Source organism: Xenopus laevis, chromosome 2S (genome assembly GCF_017654675.1).
Source record: "Xenopus laevis strain J_2021 chromosome 2S, Xenopus_laevis_v10.1, whole genome shotgun sequence".
NCBI lineage: Eukaryota > Metazoa > Chordata > Amphibia > Anura > Pipidae > Xenopus > Xenopus laevis.
Window position 1 is genome coordinate 50,831,060 of NC_054374.1, and position 15,868 is coordinate 50,846,927.

At 38.4% G+C, this 15,868-nt stretch overlaps 1 protein-coding gene across 6 annotated transcripts in view; it reads right to left on the bottom strand.

Annotated features, from left to right (window-relative positions):
• sytl5.S (synaptotagmin like 5 S homeolog) overlaps window positions 1–15,868 on the bottom strand; it is a 109,450-nt gene that overhangs the window by 82,996 nt on the left and 10,586 nt on the right. For 3 of the 6 annotated variants that reach the window (XM_041583768.1, XM_041583764.1, XM_041583765.1), the window contains exon 1: window positions 1,398–1,578. The exons of 2 other annotated variants lie outside the window; for them this stretch is intronic. The gene's annotated coding sequence lies outside the window, so the exon portion shown is untranslated. Of the gene's footprint in view, window positions 1–1,397; window positions 1,579–15,868 lie in introns of those variants that run through there. One more of the 6 variants, XM_018249230.2, reaches the window with a different exon arrangement.

Genomic DNA, 15,868 nt, shown 5'->3' on the forward strand with positions numbered 1-15,868 from the left:
TTACATCTTTTACCATGAGACACCATTTTGTTATGGTCTGTGTGCTCCCACAGACCGTACCACTAACTGCTATTTCACACATTTTAGAAATACTTTTAAGAAACTTCTAAATATCGAAATCTGTTTTGCACAGCTACAGAAATATGTGCGGATCAATACATACAACTGTACAAGTAACTTATCTATTCTTACTTCATTTTAGCCAATTATTTTCTACTAAGCATTAATTCAAGACAGAAGTTCAGATTTTAAGAGAACCCACCAACAATATTTACGATTAGCAGCCCTATATACACTATCCAAATAGGGAAATCTATACAGATTTATCAAAGGTAGAAGTGAATTTTCAAATTAAAAAACTTCGATTTTCAAAGTATTTTTGGGTACTTCAACCATAGAATAGGCCAAATTCAACTTCAACTTCAATTCGAATTGAAAATACTTTGAATATTCGATCATTCGAAAATCGAAGTACTGTCTCTTTAAAAAAAACTTCGACTTCGCCACTTTAAACCTGCCGAATTGCTATGTTAGCCTATGGGGACCTCCTAGAACCAAAAGTTGGCTAAGTTTTAAAAAGTCAAAGTTTTTTTTTTGAAAATTGTTTGATCGATCAATAAAATTGTTCGAATCGTTCGATCGATTAAATCGTTCGAATCGAACGTTTCGAACGATTGCTACGATTGATCGAACTATTTTACTTCGACCGAAAACGGCCAAAAAATTCAAAAACAAAAGTTTGACTATCAAATTTGGCTAATTCGATGGTTGAATTCCGGATTTTTTATAATTTCGAAATTCGACCCTTGATAAATCTGCCCCTTCATGTCTTACCACCACACAATATAATAAGGAAAGTCTGGCCATCACAAACCATAATCGTAGTTCCCAATATGTGGCTAAAGCAGTGGCAGGGGGTGGGGTGCCAAGGGGAATGCCTATTTACTAATATACTTGAAACAAAATTCATGACCTGGATGTTCTTTAAAGTTTAGGCTGAATAGTAATGCTATTGTTTTTCTTCATCTGCAACCTTGCCATGAGCTAAGGGGATCCCTGAACAAAGGTTAAAGCCATGGGGGGGGGGGTTGTTTAAACTGAAAAAGTCAGACAACTACTGCACTGTATTGAGCATAATTTGTCCACCCACAGTATAGCTGCAACTACTCTCCATAGGAAAGCAGGGACAACAGTTTCTGGTTAGAAACATGAATTAGCCATTTTACTTGCTAGACCCACCCACTATATTGCAATGCATTCCATACCCTCTTGTTGATAGAAAAAAGCTTTAAGCAATCTGACTTTTAAATACTAAATGACCAGAAACCATTTGTTTCTAAGTTTAGAAAGAACATACATGTAGCAAATGAGTGCAATGTTATGCAGAAAAGGCTTACCTTATAACAAATTCACTTCTAAACAGGCACGACAAAACATTCCCTTGTGCTTCACCAAAGCGTATTATCCATATGAAAAAGCCATAGCAGTTTTACAAAGTGCCATACTGTAAAACCTGAAAAACCAGCTAATCTTGTCAGAAATACTTGAGGACCATCTACACACCCAGCGGGACAATGTTTCCAAGCAGGTACCGCCCTTGTACAGACTTTTACACTGCATGGTGACGTACATGTACATTTTAAGGAAGTGAGTTTCCCTTTCTATTTGTGAACCTGCCCGAAAGGATTAAAGCACCTATGATATTGCTAAACACTGTGGCATAAATAATAAAAAGGTACAAGTAGTTAGTCACAGCCACAACACCAAATTCAAAACCAATTACAATCGTGGGACCTGTAATCCGGAATGCTTGGGGGCTGAGGTTTTCGGGATAAGGGATCTTTACGTAATTTGGATCTAATTATTTAAACACTAAAACCAATAGGATCATTTTACCTTCAACAAGGATTCTTTGTATCTTAGTTGGGCTCAAGTACCGCTGAGTGGGATCAAGTGGGTTCAAGGCACCGTTGTTTTATTTAATAGTAAAAGGAAATTATTTTTAAAAAATTTGAATTATTTGATTAAAATGGAATCTATGGGAGATGGCCTTCCCATAATTTGGAGCTTTTTGGATAACAGGTTTCTGTATAACAGATTGCAAACCTGTACAACCAATGAGGTTCGATGAATAAATCCAAATCTAAAATGTGAGCTGTTTCTGTCTTCTGAATCATTCTTGTTTATATACTGTAGTTCTGTGTAAGATATTTGTCCACACCCCCTGCACAAGAGGGTACCCTCTACAATAACATAATATTAATTATGTAAAATTGCACAATAATTGTTATGTTAGAACTATTTGCTAGAAAATCCATAACCTGCAAAACTACATAGGATATCAAGTTACTTAAAGAATCATTAATGTTGTTAGTAACCACCCTACAAGTATATGCTTGAAAAGCACATCATTAATAAAAAGGTGAAGTTAAAATAAATATTTTCCATTTGATCTCTCTATACAGCTATTTGCGTGTACAATTTGCCCATTTAGTAACCTGTACCTACTCCATTAACATAGCAGTAACATAGTAAGTTAGCTTGAAAAAGGACACATCCATAAAGTTAAACCTTTTAACCTGCCCAACTGCTAGTTTATCCAGAGGAAGCCTCTCCAATTTGCCTCAGAGGGGGAAAAAATCCTTCCTGACTGCAAGATGGCAATTGGATTAGTGCCTGGAACAACTTACACTACAAACTATCTTTCATTACCCTGCATTCCCTCCCTTACTAAAAAGTTATCTTACCCCTTTTCAAAGTTATCTAATGTATAAGCCAGTATGACTGATTCAGGGTGAGAATTCCACATCTTCACAGCTCTCACAGTAAAAACCCCTTGCACGGAACCTCCTTTCTTCTAATTGGAATGGGTGACCTTGTGTAAGCTGGAAAGACCTACTGGTAAATAAAGTATTAGAGAGATTACTATAACACCCCCTTATATATTTATACATAGTTATCATATCACCTGTTAAGCGCCTCTTCTCAAGTGTGAACAACCCCAGCTTAGCCAGTCTTTCCTCATAGCTAAGATTTTTCACACCTTTTAGGGCAGCCTTTAAGGATCCAAAATTAGCTTTTCTGAAATTCTGTGATTTTGTTGGCCAAGTGTATATTTGTTTTTTGCACCAGACATTAAATGAGATCACATTATGGTCACTATTATGTAGGGGTCACTATTTACTTGCACATTTGCTATACGTTCTGGGTCATTAGATATCACTAGATCCAGTATAGCAATTTTTGTGGTTGGCTCCTCAACAACTTGTGCCATAAAATTGTCATACAACAAGTTAATGAACTTGTTCCCATTAACTGTCCCAGCAGCACTGTTCCAGATAATATATGGTTACTAGTTTAAAATCTCCCCCACCCTCTAGCAATCTTCTCCCCCAAAGTATCTGCACCATCATCATTGAGGTACAGCCCATCCTTGGCAAAGAGCCAATTGAGAAATCAGCCCAGTTCTCCAAAAACCCAAAACCCTCCTCCTACACCAATCTCTCAGCCACGTATTAAACGTAAGCTCCCACTGTCTTCTTAATGTTGCTTGTGGCACAGGTAATATTACTGAGAAAATTACCTTTGAAGTCATTGCCCTAAACTTTATAACTGTTTTTTAAAAATTGTTCTTGAGGACATCACCTCCTTTAACTTTGTGTACCAAGACTGCTGGGTCTTCCCCGGCCTCTGTCCACTCGTTTCACCACATGCCAAACCCTAGCACCAGGCAAGCAGCAAACTGTTTGGCATGGAGGGTCCTTAGAACAAACTACCCAATCCACCTTTGTAATAATCAAATCAAAACATGCCTTTCCTTCCTGCACTGTCCCAGCTACCAATATTAAAGGGACTGCCTCCCAGGTGCTTAGCCTGCTCCATTCATGCTAGTTCAGAGCTGTCTTCCCCAGCATCTTCAGACAAAATGGCAAATATGTTGCTTTAGACGAGCTGTGGACCAGACCCCCTACCTTTCCATCCCCTCCTGAGTCACAGTCACCTTTTGCTATTTGTCTTGATTTCGCTGAGAAAAAAAAACCAACCACTATTTGTCCATAATGTTCTTTAAAGTAGAGGTATGGAATCTGTTTATTCAGAAATCCGGTTTTCAGAGAGCTCTCAATTATGGGAAGGCAATCTGCAATAGACATTTTAATTAAATAATTCAAATGTTTAAACCTTGCCCGTTTCTCTGTAATATTAATACAGATTCATTATCCAGAAAACCCGCTATCCAGAAAGCTCTGAATAACAGAAAGGCCCCCCATAGATTTTTTTCCTCTGTAATAATAAAACAGTACTTTGTACTTAATCCAAACTAAGATACAATTATATAAATAAATAATGGGTTTATTTAATGTTTACATGATTTTCTAGTAAACTTTTGGCCTCTTCTCACCTGCTTGCTGGATCTAATTCCCTCAAAACTTCTCTGCAATACCAATCCTTGTCTAATCAAAGCCTTAACTCACCTATTTAATCTTTCACTCTCAACTGGACTGTTTCCTTCCCAACTAAAACATGCTCTTGTCACCCCCATTCTGAATTCCTCTCTGGATTCCTCCAATCTTGACAACCTCCGACCTATCTCTCTGCTACCTTTCATCTCTAAACTACTTGAGCGCCTAGTCTACAATCGACTAACCTCATTCCTCTCTGACAATAACCTGCTGGACCCCCTACAATCTGGTTTTAAGCCACAACACTCCACGGAAACTGCCCTGACTCGACTAATTAATGACCTTTTAAACCCCTAAAGCCAACAATCATTTCTCACTACTAATACTGCTTGATCTCTCGGCTGCATTTGACACTGTAGATCACCCTCTCCTCCCCCAGTCCCTCCATTCGCTTGGCCTTTGTGGCACAGCCCTGTCCTGGTTCTCTTCTTACATCACCAATCGTCTCATACATTTGAGTAGCATCTTCTCCCCTACCTCTTTCTGTTGGGGTTCCTCAAGGCTCTGTCCTGGGACCATTACTATTCTCCCTCTATACTTCCTCCCTCTGCAAATTAATCAACTGGTATGGTTTCCACTACCACCTCTATGCTGACGATACTCAGATCTATCTCTCATCTCCTGATCTCAACCCAGAACTCCTAACTTGCGTCTCTTCCTGCCTGTCCGCTATCTCTACCTGGATGTCGCAACGCTACCTTAAATAAAACCTCTCTAAAGCTGAAATGGTTCTCTTTCCTCCAACTAGCACTAGTAACATCCCGGAAGTATCCATCATAGCTAACAATTCCACTATCACCCCACTAGAGTCTGCCCTGTCATTCACTCCTCATATTCACTCCTCATATCCAGTCACTTATTAAATCATGTCACTTCCACCTAAGGAACATATCCAAAATACTATCATTTAACACCCAAGATGCTGCCAAAATTCTTATTCACTCTCTCATCATATCACGTCTAGACTACTGTAACTCTCTTTTAATTGGCCTTCGCCTTTCAGAGACTGTCACCTCTCCAGTCCATAATGAGCACTGCTGCGAGGCTCATACACCTCAGCAACTGCCTCGCCATTCTGTCAATCCCTGCACTGGCTTCCGCTACCTTTCAGAATTAAATTCAAATTAATGACCCTGACATTTAAAGCACATCATAACTTCATAACATAATGCCCTACCCTATATCTCTGAACTCATCTCTATATACTCACCCAACCGCTTACTACACTCCTCTACTGACCTGCTACTCAACTCTTCTCTCATTACCTCGTCACATGCTCGCATTCAAGACTTTGCAAGGGCTGCACTCCTCCTCTGGAACTCTCTCCCACGGTCTGTCCGACGTTCTCCCAACCTTTCTGCTTTCAAGAAATCTCTTAAAACGCACTTCTTTCGAGAAGCCTACCATCACTCTGCTTAACTACCAAACGCAACACCATATACAGTACCACATTTCTCACCCACTTAATTCGATCTTGTCCACTCCCACAACTTGTGTTTTACTCCCTTTTATTATGCTCTTTTGCATAGGGCCTTCCTCACCTTTTTGTACTGGTATTGATTGTGATGTATGTAACTCCATATGTTCTATGTATATAATTCATGTGATTAATTGTATAATCACATTTAATTTACAGTGCTACGCAATATGTTGGTGCTATATAAATACATGTTAATAATAATAATAATAATAGACTTAAGTTATGAAGATCCAAATTACAGAAAGATCCATTATGCAATAAGCTTTGATTAATGTTTTATTTTTTTTCGTAGACTTATGTTATGTCTAGGACAGCAACTAATGTCAACTGAACTAAATTTCACCCCAACTGGCCACTCAAGATTGGTCACTCTATTGAATGCCTTAGCTCTCCTGGGGTTGGGGGAGGGCAGAATCACAGTGTGGAGTCTATACCATAAATTAAGTTCTATCGTTGATCGCATTGCAACAATTTTGACAGATTCCATTATGGGTAGAAAAACAATAGTTTTAGGGGCAGATTTACTAAGAGTCGAAAAATTCCAAATTCAATGAGGGAATTATCCAAACTAGATTCGAATTTTTAAAAAAGAATTGTATTCGATTTTTGATATTTATCAAACTCTTAAGAATTGGAATGAGAATTGGAATGAGAATTACCCCGACGTTTAGGCTATAAGCCTTCCTCAAAGGAAATTCTGGCAGAATTCCCCTTGAGAAAGTCTTATAGCCAAAATGTCAGGATAATTCTCAGTCTGCGGAAAAGGTATCCGCTTCCTTTTTCTGATCCTTTGTTTGTGACCATATTTGAGTGGTATGTTTGCTTAAATTGTAAAAAAAATTATGACAGTTTTGTATATATGACCAAAAGACCTTTTTTGTGATTTCTAATGCTTTTGTAAATATAAATCTTTTGCAATCCCACTTGGTCTGTTTATTCAGTGTGCAAGCCCCTTAGTCTATTGTTTTGCCTTATATGGGGGCATTTCTTTGGGTCTATTGTACCTGGAATTAACTAAATCTTTTGATACTATTGGTACATTAGAGTGCCCTCCATTGACCAATATTTATGTACTAGGGATGCACCGAATCCACTATTTTGGATTTGGCCGAACCCCCGAATCGGCCGAATACCGAACTGAATCCAAATCCTAATTTGCATATGCAAATTAGGGGTGGGAAGGGGAAAACATTTTTTACTTCCTTGTTTTGTGACAAAAAGTCACATGATTTCCCTCCCCGTCACTTATTTGCATAAGCAAATTAGGATCCGGATTCGGTTCGGCCAGGCAGAAGGATTCGGCTGAATCCAAATCCTGCCGAAAAAGGCCGAATCCCAAACCGAATCCTGGATTCGGTGCATCCCTATTATGTACACAAATAAGTTAATAACCTAAACATCATGCCAATTGGGTTTTGAGCTAGGACACCAAAAAGGTTGATACCAATCCAGTTTTGAACCAGATAGTCCAGTTTTTACATGGGCTGTCCAGGTTTCTGAGTTACAAAGGCAGCCGACAGGAGGCCTACAATTCACCAATCCACTACCCAAACATTATGGGTCTCAGTGAGGGCCACAACATTTTTCCCAGTTCAGTCCGACACTGGCTATTGCTGGACAGGCTGCAGCCAAATGTAGGCTGTATTAAATGTGATTTTTATCACATTTAAATGCAAATTGCAGCATTCACATAATTCAGCATGTGTACAAAATCAGGTTGCTTTAGAAGTGCATTCACAGACCCTTCACGTTCATGGAGGCCTTATGCAGGAGTTTCAGACAGAAATAAGCAATTTTCTTTCTCTGCCATTATTTCACTCTGCATGATTGCTTTTATAACAATTGGAAAATGATTACGGCATATTAAGTTTTGTTCTTATCCATGCTCTTTGATAAAATATCTGATATATTATACAGGTGGGTGGTGGGGGCAGAATACATTATAGACCTTGCAGTAAAACAATTATAAACCCACAGGTAAAATACGTTACTCCCAAAGTATTTTTAAGGAAGCTGTTAATGCAAACTTATATATAATGAAATGTACAATATTTGCTGTTATAGTGTAGTATACTAAACATATAACAGATAACCAATACTGATGCCTTTTCTAGTGCAATGAGTCACTATTTTTTCACTGCAGGAGCAAATAACAATATAGTTAGATTAAATGCTAACATTAATGTAATTATTTTCTAAATTGTAGACATCCATGAAATGTCTCATTGCCTTTGCTGCCTTCATGGATCTCATATGCTTGCAGTATTCATGTCTCAACAAACTGTTTCCTATAGATTAAGTAGTATATACTTGAGTATAAGCCGACCCGAGTATAAGCCGAGGTACCTAATTTTACCTCCAAAAACGGGGACTCAAGTATAAGCCTAGGGTGAGAAATGCATTTTAGAACATCTTAGGCAGAACAAATGCTCCTACTCACTGATCCGAAGAGGCTGCAGTCACACCTGTGTGCTGTCCAAACTTGCTGTTGTATTCTCCCCCCTCATGAGTGCAGGAGCATGTGATCTGCTGAAGATGTCCTGAAGCGCAGCCATTCGCGTCTGACTCGAGTATAAGCCGAGGTAGACTTTTTCAGCACATTTTCGGGTTATACTCGAGTATATACGGTACATTGCATTTCTGTCCTTGAAGATTATCCCCTTGATCACTTATTTTACTACTTCTGTTCTCTTTTTGCTGATCATAATCTATTTCAGAGAATTGCTATAGAAGAACCTGCATAATTGTTACTTTCACTCTAAGGGCACGGGCACACAAAGCTACTGGGGGAGATTTAGTCGCCTATCGACTAATCTCCCCAAAAAGACTTCCAGCCAGCTAGAATTTAAATCACCGGGGGGGGGTGGCACTTCGTTTTCCGAAATTGCCTCACGAGGAAACTTCAGACGTCTATAAAATTAAGCTCTCTGAGTGCCATCCTGCCAGCGATTTAGATTCTAGCCGATGGGGACGCTATTCAGGGAGATTAGTCGCTAGAAGAAGAGGCGAATAGTTGCTGGGCGACTAAATCTCCCTGAATCTTCGAGTGTGTCTCTGACCTAAGAAGGTAGTACACATGGGTCACAGCCAAACAAAGGCGATTGCACTAGGAGCAGTGCAAAGGGGCATTACCAGTATAGAGAGGAAATTCACACTCTCAACACTAAAAGAACCTAATTTTCAGTTACAAACAACTATCCCTTCAAATTATCATAGTGGACCAACATACTGTTTAAGGATGCACGGAATGAATGATTCAGTTTGAGGTTTACCTCAATCCTAGCATAGGATTTATATACTCGAATCTCAGGCTAGAAGAATGTTAGTCTTGAACCATCCTGTAAGCGGCCCCTCACTACCTATAGCACCCTAGGCACGTGCCTCACCCTGGAATGTGTGTATGGATTGCATAATTTTGCACCATTTGTTGAAGGCACTATGCTTGGCTTCAGCCGCAATCCTGCCAGAAACCAACTGTGAATGCAAAATATACTCCCTGTCTATCCCACCACCAAGCATGCATTTTAAAAAAAATGGCCCCTCACCGTACAATTTTGAAAAGTTATATAATAAAAAAAATTGATTTAAACCAGCAAAATATGGTGGTCTACTGATATATATGGATGTAAAATAACCAATTTTGTGATGATAAATTGAAATACTGCATCATATATATACTGATGATATGCTATACATGGTAAAAACATATATTGATTATTTGGAGATTGATTATAATGGCCACTGTCAAAACCACTTAAATTAATTTGAATTCTACAAAATGTTGGAGTAAACTGTGAACTGTAACATACAGTATAACCTGACCTTTGCACAGCATAAAACTGAATGGGCAAAAGCAAACAGGAATTTAGCATTTGGTGCCAAGTTCAATTTTACTTATCATTAAAAGTCCATAATAAATGAAAAGTAGATACTGGGGCTTTCTGAATTGTTTCTACAATATATGATGATCTGTTATGTTGTAAACATCATTTTTACTCTGTAACCTATGATTTTTTCAATGGGATTTTCTTACAGCAAAGTTCCTTCTATTTTCTCTGACATCCTTGCTCATAATAGGATTAATAAATACTGGGAACAACCACCATGTTACCAACCCCGCTAATGGTTGATTAAGGAACATTTTTACATAGTACATATTCATTTTAATTTGTTATCTCTCAAAATATGTTAATTTAAAAATACTGGTATGGGCTTTTGAGTCATGGGAGTACTATATTATTTTTTTTATGTAAATTGGAGATTCATACCTCCAACTTTCCATTTCATACTCCAATAAACTCCCACTTCCCCCTTTATAGTTTGTGATGCAGGGCTTTCACACAATAACCAGGACCACTGGGAAGAATGGAGAGAACAGAGATACCAAACTGTACTTATCACATATAAAATAAATGATTATATTAGCCTGATATTAACAATAGATTCCAGTGAATCTCAGATGCCAATATAATGACCCTTATCAAATATGTTCTAAGGGCCACACTTAAAGATGATTGAACCCTGTTCTCAATAAACAGTGCATTAAGTGTTGGGGCAAGCCACTTAAGTGGTTGTTTACTTGGGAGTCCAACTTTATTCAAATTTGTGCACCACCTAAGGGAGAATCAGATATTTTACAGTAAGTTAATTATACCAAAAATAACAAATCATGAGAGTATGGGAAAAGGTGTATTTACAACTGCAGATATTTTGCTCATGAATTAACATTATGTGACTGAAGTTCAGAAGTTATTCCAGTTCAAAGAATTGATTGTGCTGTCACTCGCTTTGTCATTCTCACCAGTTTTGTAGAAAAAAGAGTCAGCAGAAAGGATTTTTTAAAATGGACAAATTTGAATAAAGCAGCTGCCAGAAATATCAGATTCCAGGATTGAATAATCTGTAACAGTTTAGTAAAAATATACACCAGGGAACACCAGGACAGGGTGCGTATCACCAGACTTTTTATGATTAGGACTTTTCAGATCCTATCAGTGATTTGCAGGTTTATCCACTGTTTGGTTGGTTTGGCTGACCAATTTTCCCCAGAGATGGGCCATGGGTTAAATTCGCCATCACCCAGCTACTCCCTGACTTCACTCCACACTGTCCTATGCCCTACTACTGACAGTGACACACATGTTTTTCCACTAGCTTACACTTTTTTTTTTGGGGGGGGTGATATTGATGGGTTTTTTTCCAACCCAAATTACCAATATAACTAGGAAACAATGTAGAATCTTGTATAAACGCCAGAGTCTTCTGTCTACAACATGGAAGGGTTTTATCCATTTTCTAAACTGTAATAGCATTTTTTTATATTACATTATTTAATACCTTTTTGTGTTCTTATTCTGTATATGTTGGTTTTAATTGAAAAGTTTGTGTATTTGAACTTGGCTATCATAATAACAACTGTAAATACTGTCAAAACTCTCGCATTTGGAACATAAGGGTGAAGCTGGTCATACATGCCCAGATTTGGTAGGTAGGGTTGCCACCTGTCTGGTTTTTGGAAGGGCTGTTCTGGTGAAAACTGGCTGCCCGGATTTCCAAATTAGGAAATCAGGTCAGGACATTGCAGACAATGGCATGGTGTTCAGCCAATCGTTGTTGTGAGCCCAGCCCACAACATCATCAGTTACGCCCCACCACCTGACATCACCCGCCCTGCCCGTAGTTAATTTAGAAGAAATGCTGCAACCAGTAATGTAACTGGAGGGGGGCAGGCCCTGGTATGGGACGTGCAGCTGGGCCCCCGCCCCCCTCTGTACAAGATTTTTTTTCTCCCGAAATCAGTCGATGCGGCCGGCAGTGTGCGAGCTGCCGGGGGACCCTGAGGGGGTGCGGGCCCTGGCCCAATTGCACCCCCTGTTCCCCTGGTAGTTCCGCCACTGGCGGAAACCCTATTGGTAGGGCAGTTTGGCCAATTTGAACTAGGCTGCCCAACTGTGTTTATCTCAAATGATAAAATAGGCAAAAAAGAACAAAGTCTTTTGGAGGTTACACTTAACACATTCATTATAATACATTACCACAATATGTGAATTTCTATATTAAATCTTGGCAGCTATCCATGGCAACATTCCACATAATATTTGGTTCACAAATTGTTTCCCTTCATTTAAATCTCTTTGAATTACATGCAGTTATGTTGTTTATGTATATATTCTATTATTTCTATGCAAATGCAACACGCCCCCAGTTTGTGTAGACATCTGCTTATTTAATTTTTCAGTGTCATATCTAAGCAATGAACCTAATCTGCTCTTTCTTGTAGTCTAACTCCTGCAACATTATTTATTATGTTTTATAAATGTTTTGCATGACTCTATGAACATCTCTGGAGTGTCTAGGTAAAAACAATGTTTATGCACCTTTCCTGTAAGTCCAACTGCATGAGATAATGTAGAAATGGGGTATATTTTTCCTTTTTTCAATAGAATAAGTCAATGGGGTTGACTAGAATGAACTGACCTGGTGCACCTGTTCTAGGATCAATGGCGTAACTGTAGAGGAAAAAGACCCCACGGTCACAAGGTCCCAGTAACAGGGGGACTAGGACCGCGGGGCCTGCTTCCTCTAAAGTAACATGGAAATTGCCCCTCTCTAGCTTCACTCCTAATTAAGAGCTGACAGGGAGCGACTAAAACAGGAGGACGGTTAGCAGGCAGGCAGGTGGGCAGGTAGTGGGGTTGGGGCAGGGTGCCTATGTGTGCCTGGCCCCTCTTAAGTTTTTTTTTTTTGGAGGGGCCCTTCATCACTTTTGTTTACCACTGTCTAGGTGGTGTGATAGATCTGCTGGGGCAGATACTAATGATGAACAATTTTTGCAAAATGCTGTGTAAATATGTCAACAAGGGATGAAAAAAATAAATATAGGGGAAATGATACTGTAGCAAATGTTGTTAACATGCAGAATTGAGCAAAATCGATGTAAACTGTGCATATACTTGTTGAAGTTTTGCTCTCTTTGCTTTGCTTTTTTTACAGACATTAACCCTTTCCCTGCCGGCCGTTTTGTCCTAGATGCAAACATCTACTGCCAAGCAGTTTTTAGATATTTTGCACTCTTTCCTGGGGCGGTCTTTTATTTTACCCAGGAAAACAATATATTGTTTTTTTCTGGACAACCTGAACTTTCAAAATATGCAAGAATTGTAGTGTAATTCTACTTCTGTAAAAAAATATAGGCTTCTAAGTATCTAATAAAATTAAAAAAAAACATGTTTCACAAAGAACAATCACATATATCAGAAAGATCATTGTCTATGTCTCCTGAACATGGCAATACCAAATATGTAGAGTTTTATGGAGATTTCTCACTTGTATAGATCAAAATCTACAAGCAGTACACTACCAAATTTCCAATGCACCGCTCCCCAAGTACTTCTGATTTCAAGGCCAAACATTCCACTAACAGTAGGTTTACCATAGAAAACTACCCATTATTAGAAAGAACAGATTCTGGTGAATCAAAAATGGATAAATATATCTTTGTACTCCAAACTACCAAGTTGCAATTGTTTCCTAAATTTATAATGTTTTATAGAAATTGGTGAATTTTTTGAAAAATTACCTCAAAGCTTCCACTCTACAGCATCATATCTCCCACACATCATTAGGTATCAGTATAAAACACCCCAAATATAAAAGCCTGGGGTCCATTGAACAGTTTGATGCCCAATATGTATAGGTGTACCCAAGCATGTGGTATATAGGGGTCTTTAAATGTAGACACCTCATTTGAGCTATCAGTTCTGTAATTCCAGATACTGCAAAATCAACACATTTACATAGTTTGGGGGGGAGGGGCAAAGTTAGAAAAAAGTACGTTCACCCCAGAAAACCATATATTTTCGGAAATTACACATTCCCCCGAATCTAAATTGGGTATGCATGTCTTTCTACTCCAAAGCACCAAGCCGCAAATCATTTCTAAATTTGGTGATTTTGGTGACATTTCCAAAAATCACCTCAAAATTTCTACCCTGCAGCATCGTATTACCCACATACTTTTAGGTATCAAGAGAAATCACCCCAAATATGAAAGCCTATGGTCCTCTGAACAGTTTGATACACAATATGTATAGGTGTACCCAAGCACGTGGCATATAGGGGCCCCAAAAGGAAGACCCCCATATGGTCTGTCATTTCAGGTACTGCAAAATCAAGACATTTACATAGTTTTGGGGGGGGGGGGGCAAAATTAGAAAAGGTAAGTTCACCCCAGAAAACCATATATTTTTGGAAAGTACACATTCCCACGAATCTAAATTGGGTATGCATGTCTTTGTAATACAAAGTACCAAGCCGCAAATCATTCCTAAATTTGGTGATTTTGCTGACATTTAAAAAAATCACCTCAAAATTTCTAAACTGCAGCATCATATTATCCACATACTTTTAGGTATCAAGAGAAATCACCCCAAATATGAAAGCCTAGGGTCCTCTGAACAGTTTGATACACAATATGTATAGGTGTGCCCAAGCACGTAGCATAAAGGAAGACCCCCCATATGGTCTGTCATTTCAGGTACTGCAAAATTTTTTTACAAAGTTTTGGGGGGGGGGCAAAAGTATAAAAGGGTAAGTTCACCCCAGAAAACCATATATTTTCGGAAAGTACACATTCCCGCAAACCCAAATTGGGTATGCATGTCCTTGTACTCCACAAGTCGCAAGTCTTTCCTAAATTTGCCGATAAAAGCAACAGTTTTTACATGTATGAAAATCGCCAAAAAAAAATTGTAGTTGGCCGCATTTATCTCACTCAATTTCTTGCATACAATTGTACAACAACATAAATATTGATGCCAAGGTACTACTGAACAGTTTGATGCCCGATATGCATAGATATACCAAGACAGCTGGCATGTGCGGACCCCAAATAAAAATTCGCCTTCTGTGAACATAGACAATTGACTTCATATTATGTGCCTCAAGACCCTCCTAACAGCAAAGACCCCCCAAAACCATATGTTTTTGGAAAGTACACATTCTGACGAATCCAACAAAGATAAAGACGTCTTTCTACACCAAACTACCAAACTGCAAAGCTTTTCTAAACTTAGAGGTTTTTACAACATTTCTGAAAATCGCCTAAAAATTTTTCGCAGACAATGTTTTACGTACAAAGAAAAATCACCCTAAATATGGACGTCAGAGGTCTAATGAATAGCTTGATGCCCAATATGCATAGATTTACCAAAGTATGTGTTGTGTAAATGAAAAACATGCATATGAATTTTCACACTAGCCAACTAAGCTGCTGAAAACAGTACCCCAACTTTGCGTTATGTGTTGTAAGATCCCCAAACTGTAAAAAGCCCCCAGAACACCATATATTTTTGGAAAGTACATATTCTGACGGATCAAATAAAGTAAAATATATCTTTCTATACCAAAGCACCAAACAGCAAAACTATACTGAATATACATAAGGAAAAATAATGCAGGAATAAATTGCAATAAAACCACAAAAATTGTGTAAATCAATGAAATAACAAAATGACTGATCCGACAGCATAATTAGTGGCCAAAATCGATTACCCAATAGTCATGCTGCCAAATTAGTAAAATGAAAAAGTAAAAAAATAAAAAAGCCCTCTTTGTGAGTTTTTTGTGTATACACTTCTAAAAGTGGTGTGACAGTGTGTATATAAGTGTGAAATAAAGTGCAAATAAGTGTACATAACTTTACAAAAAAAATTAAAAAAACAAAAAAATCTTTACTAAAATTAGTGTGTAACTCTGTATAGATGTATACAAGTGGGTGTAGTGTGTGTAGTGTGTAAAATAAAGGCCACTTACCATTGCTGGAGCTCTAGAAGACTTGCAGCAGCGTGTATGCTGAGTCACTGCAGCCAGTGAAGCAGAGAGAAGAAGGAAGACGTAGGAACTGCGATTTTAGGTTGGCACTGCGACA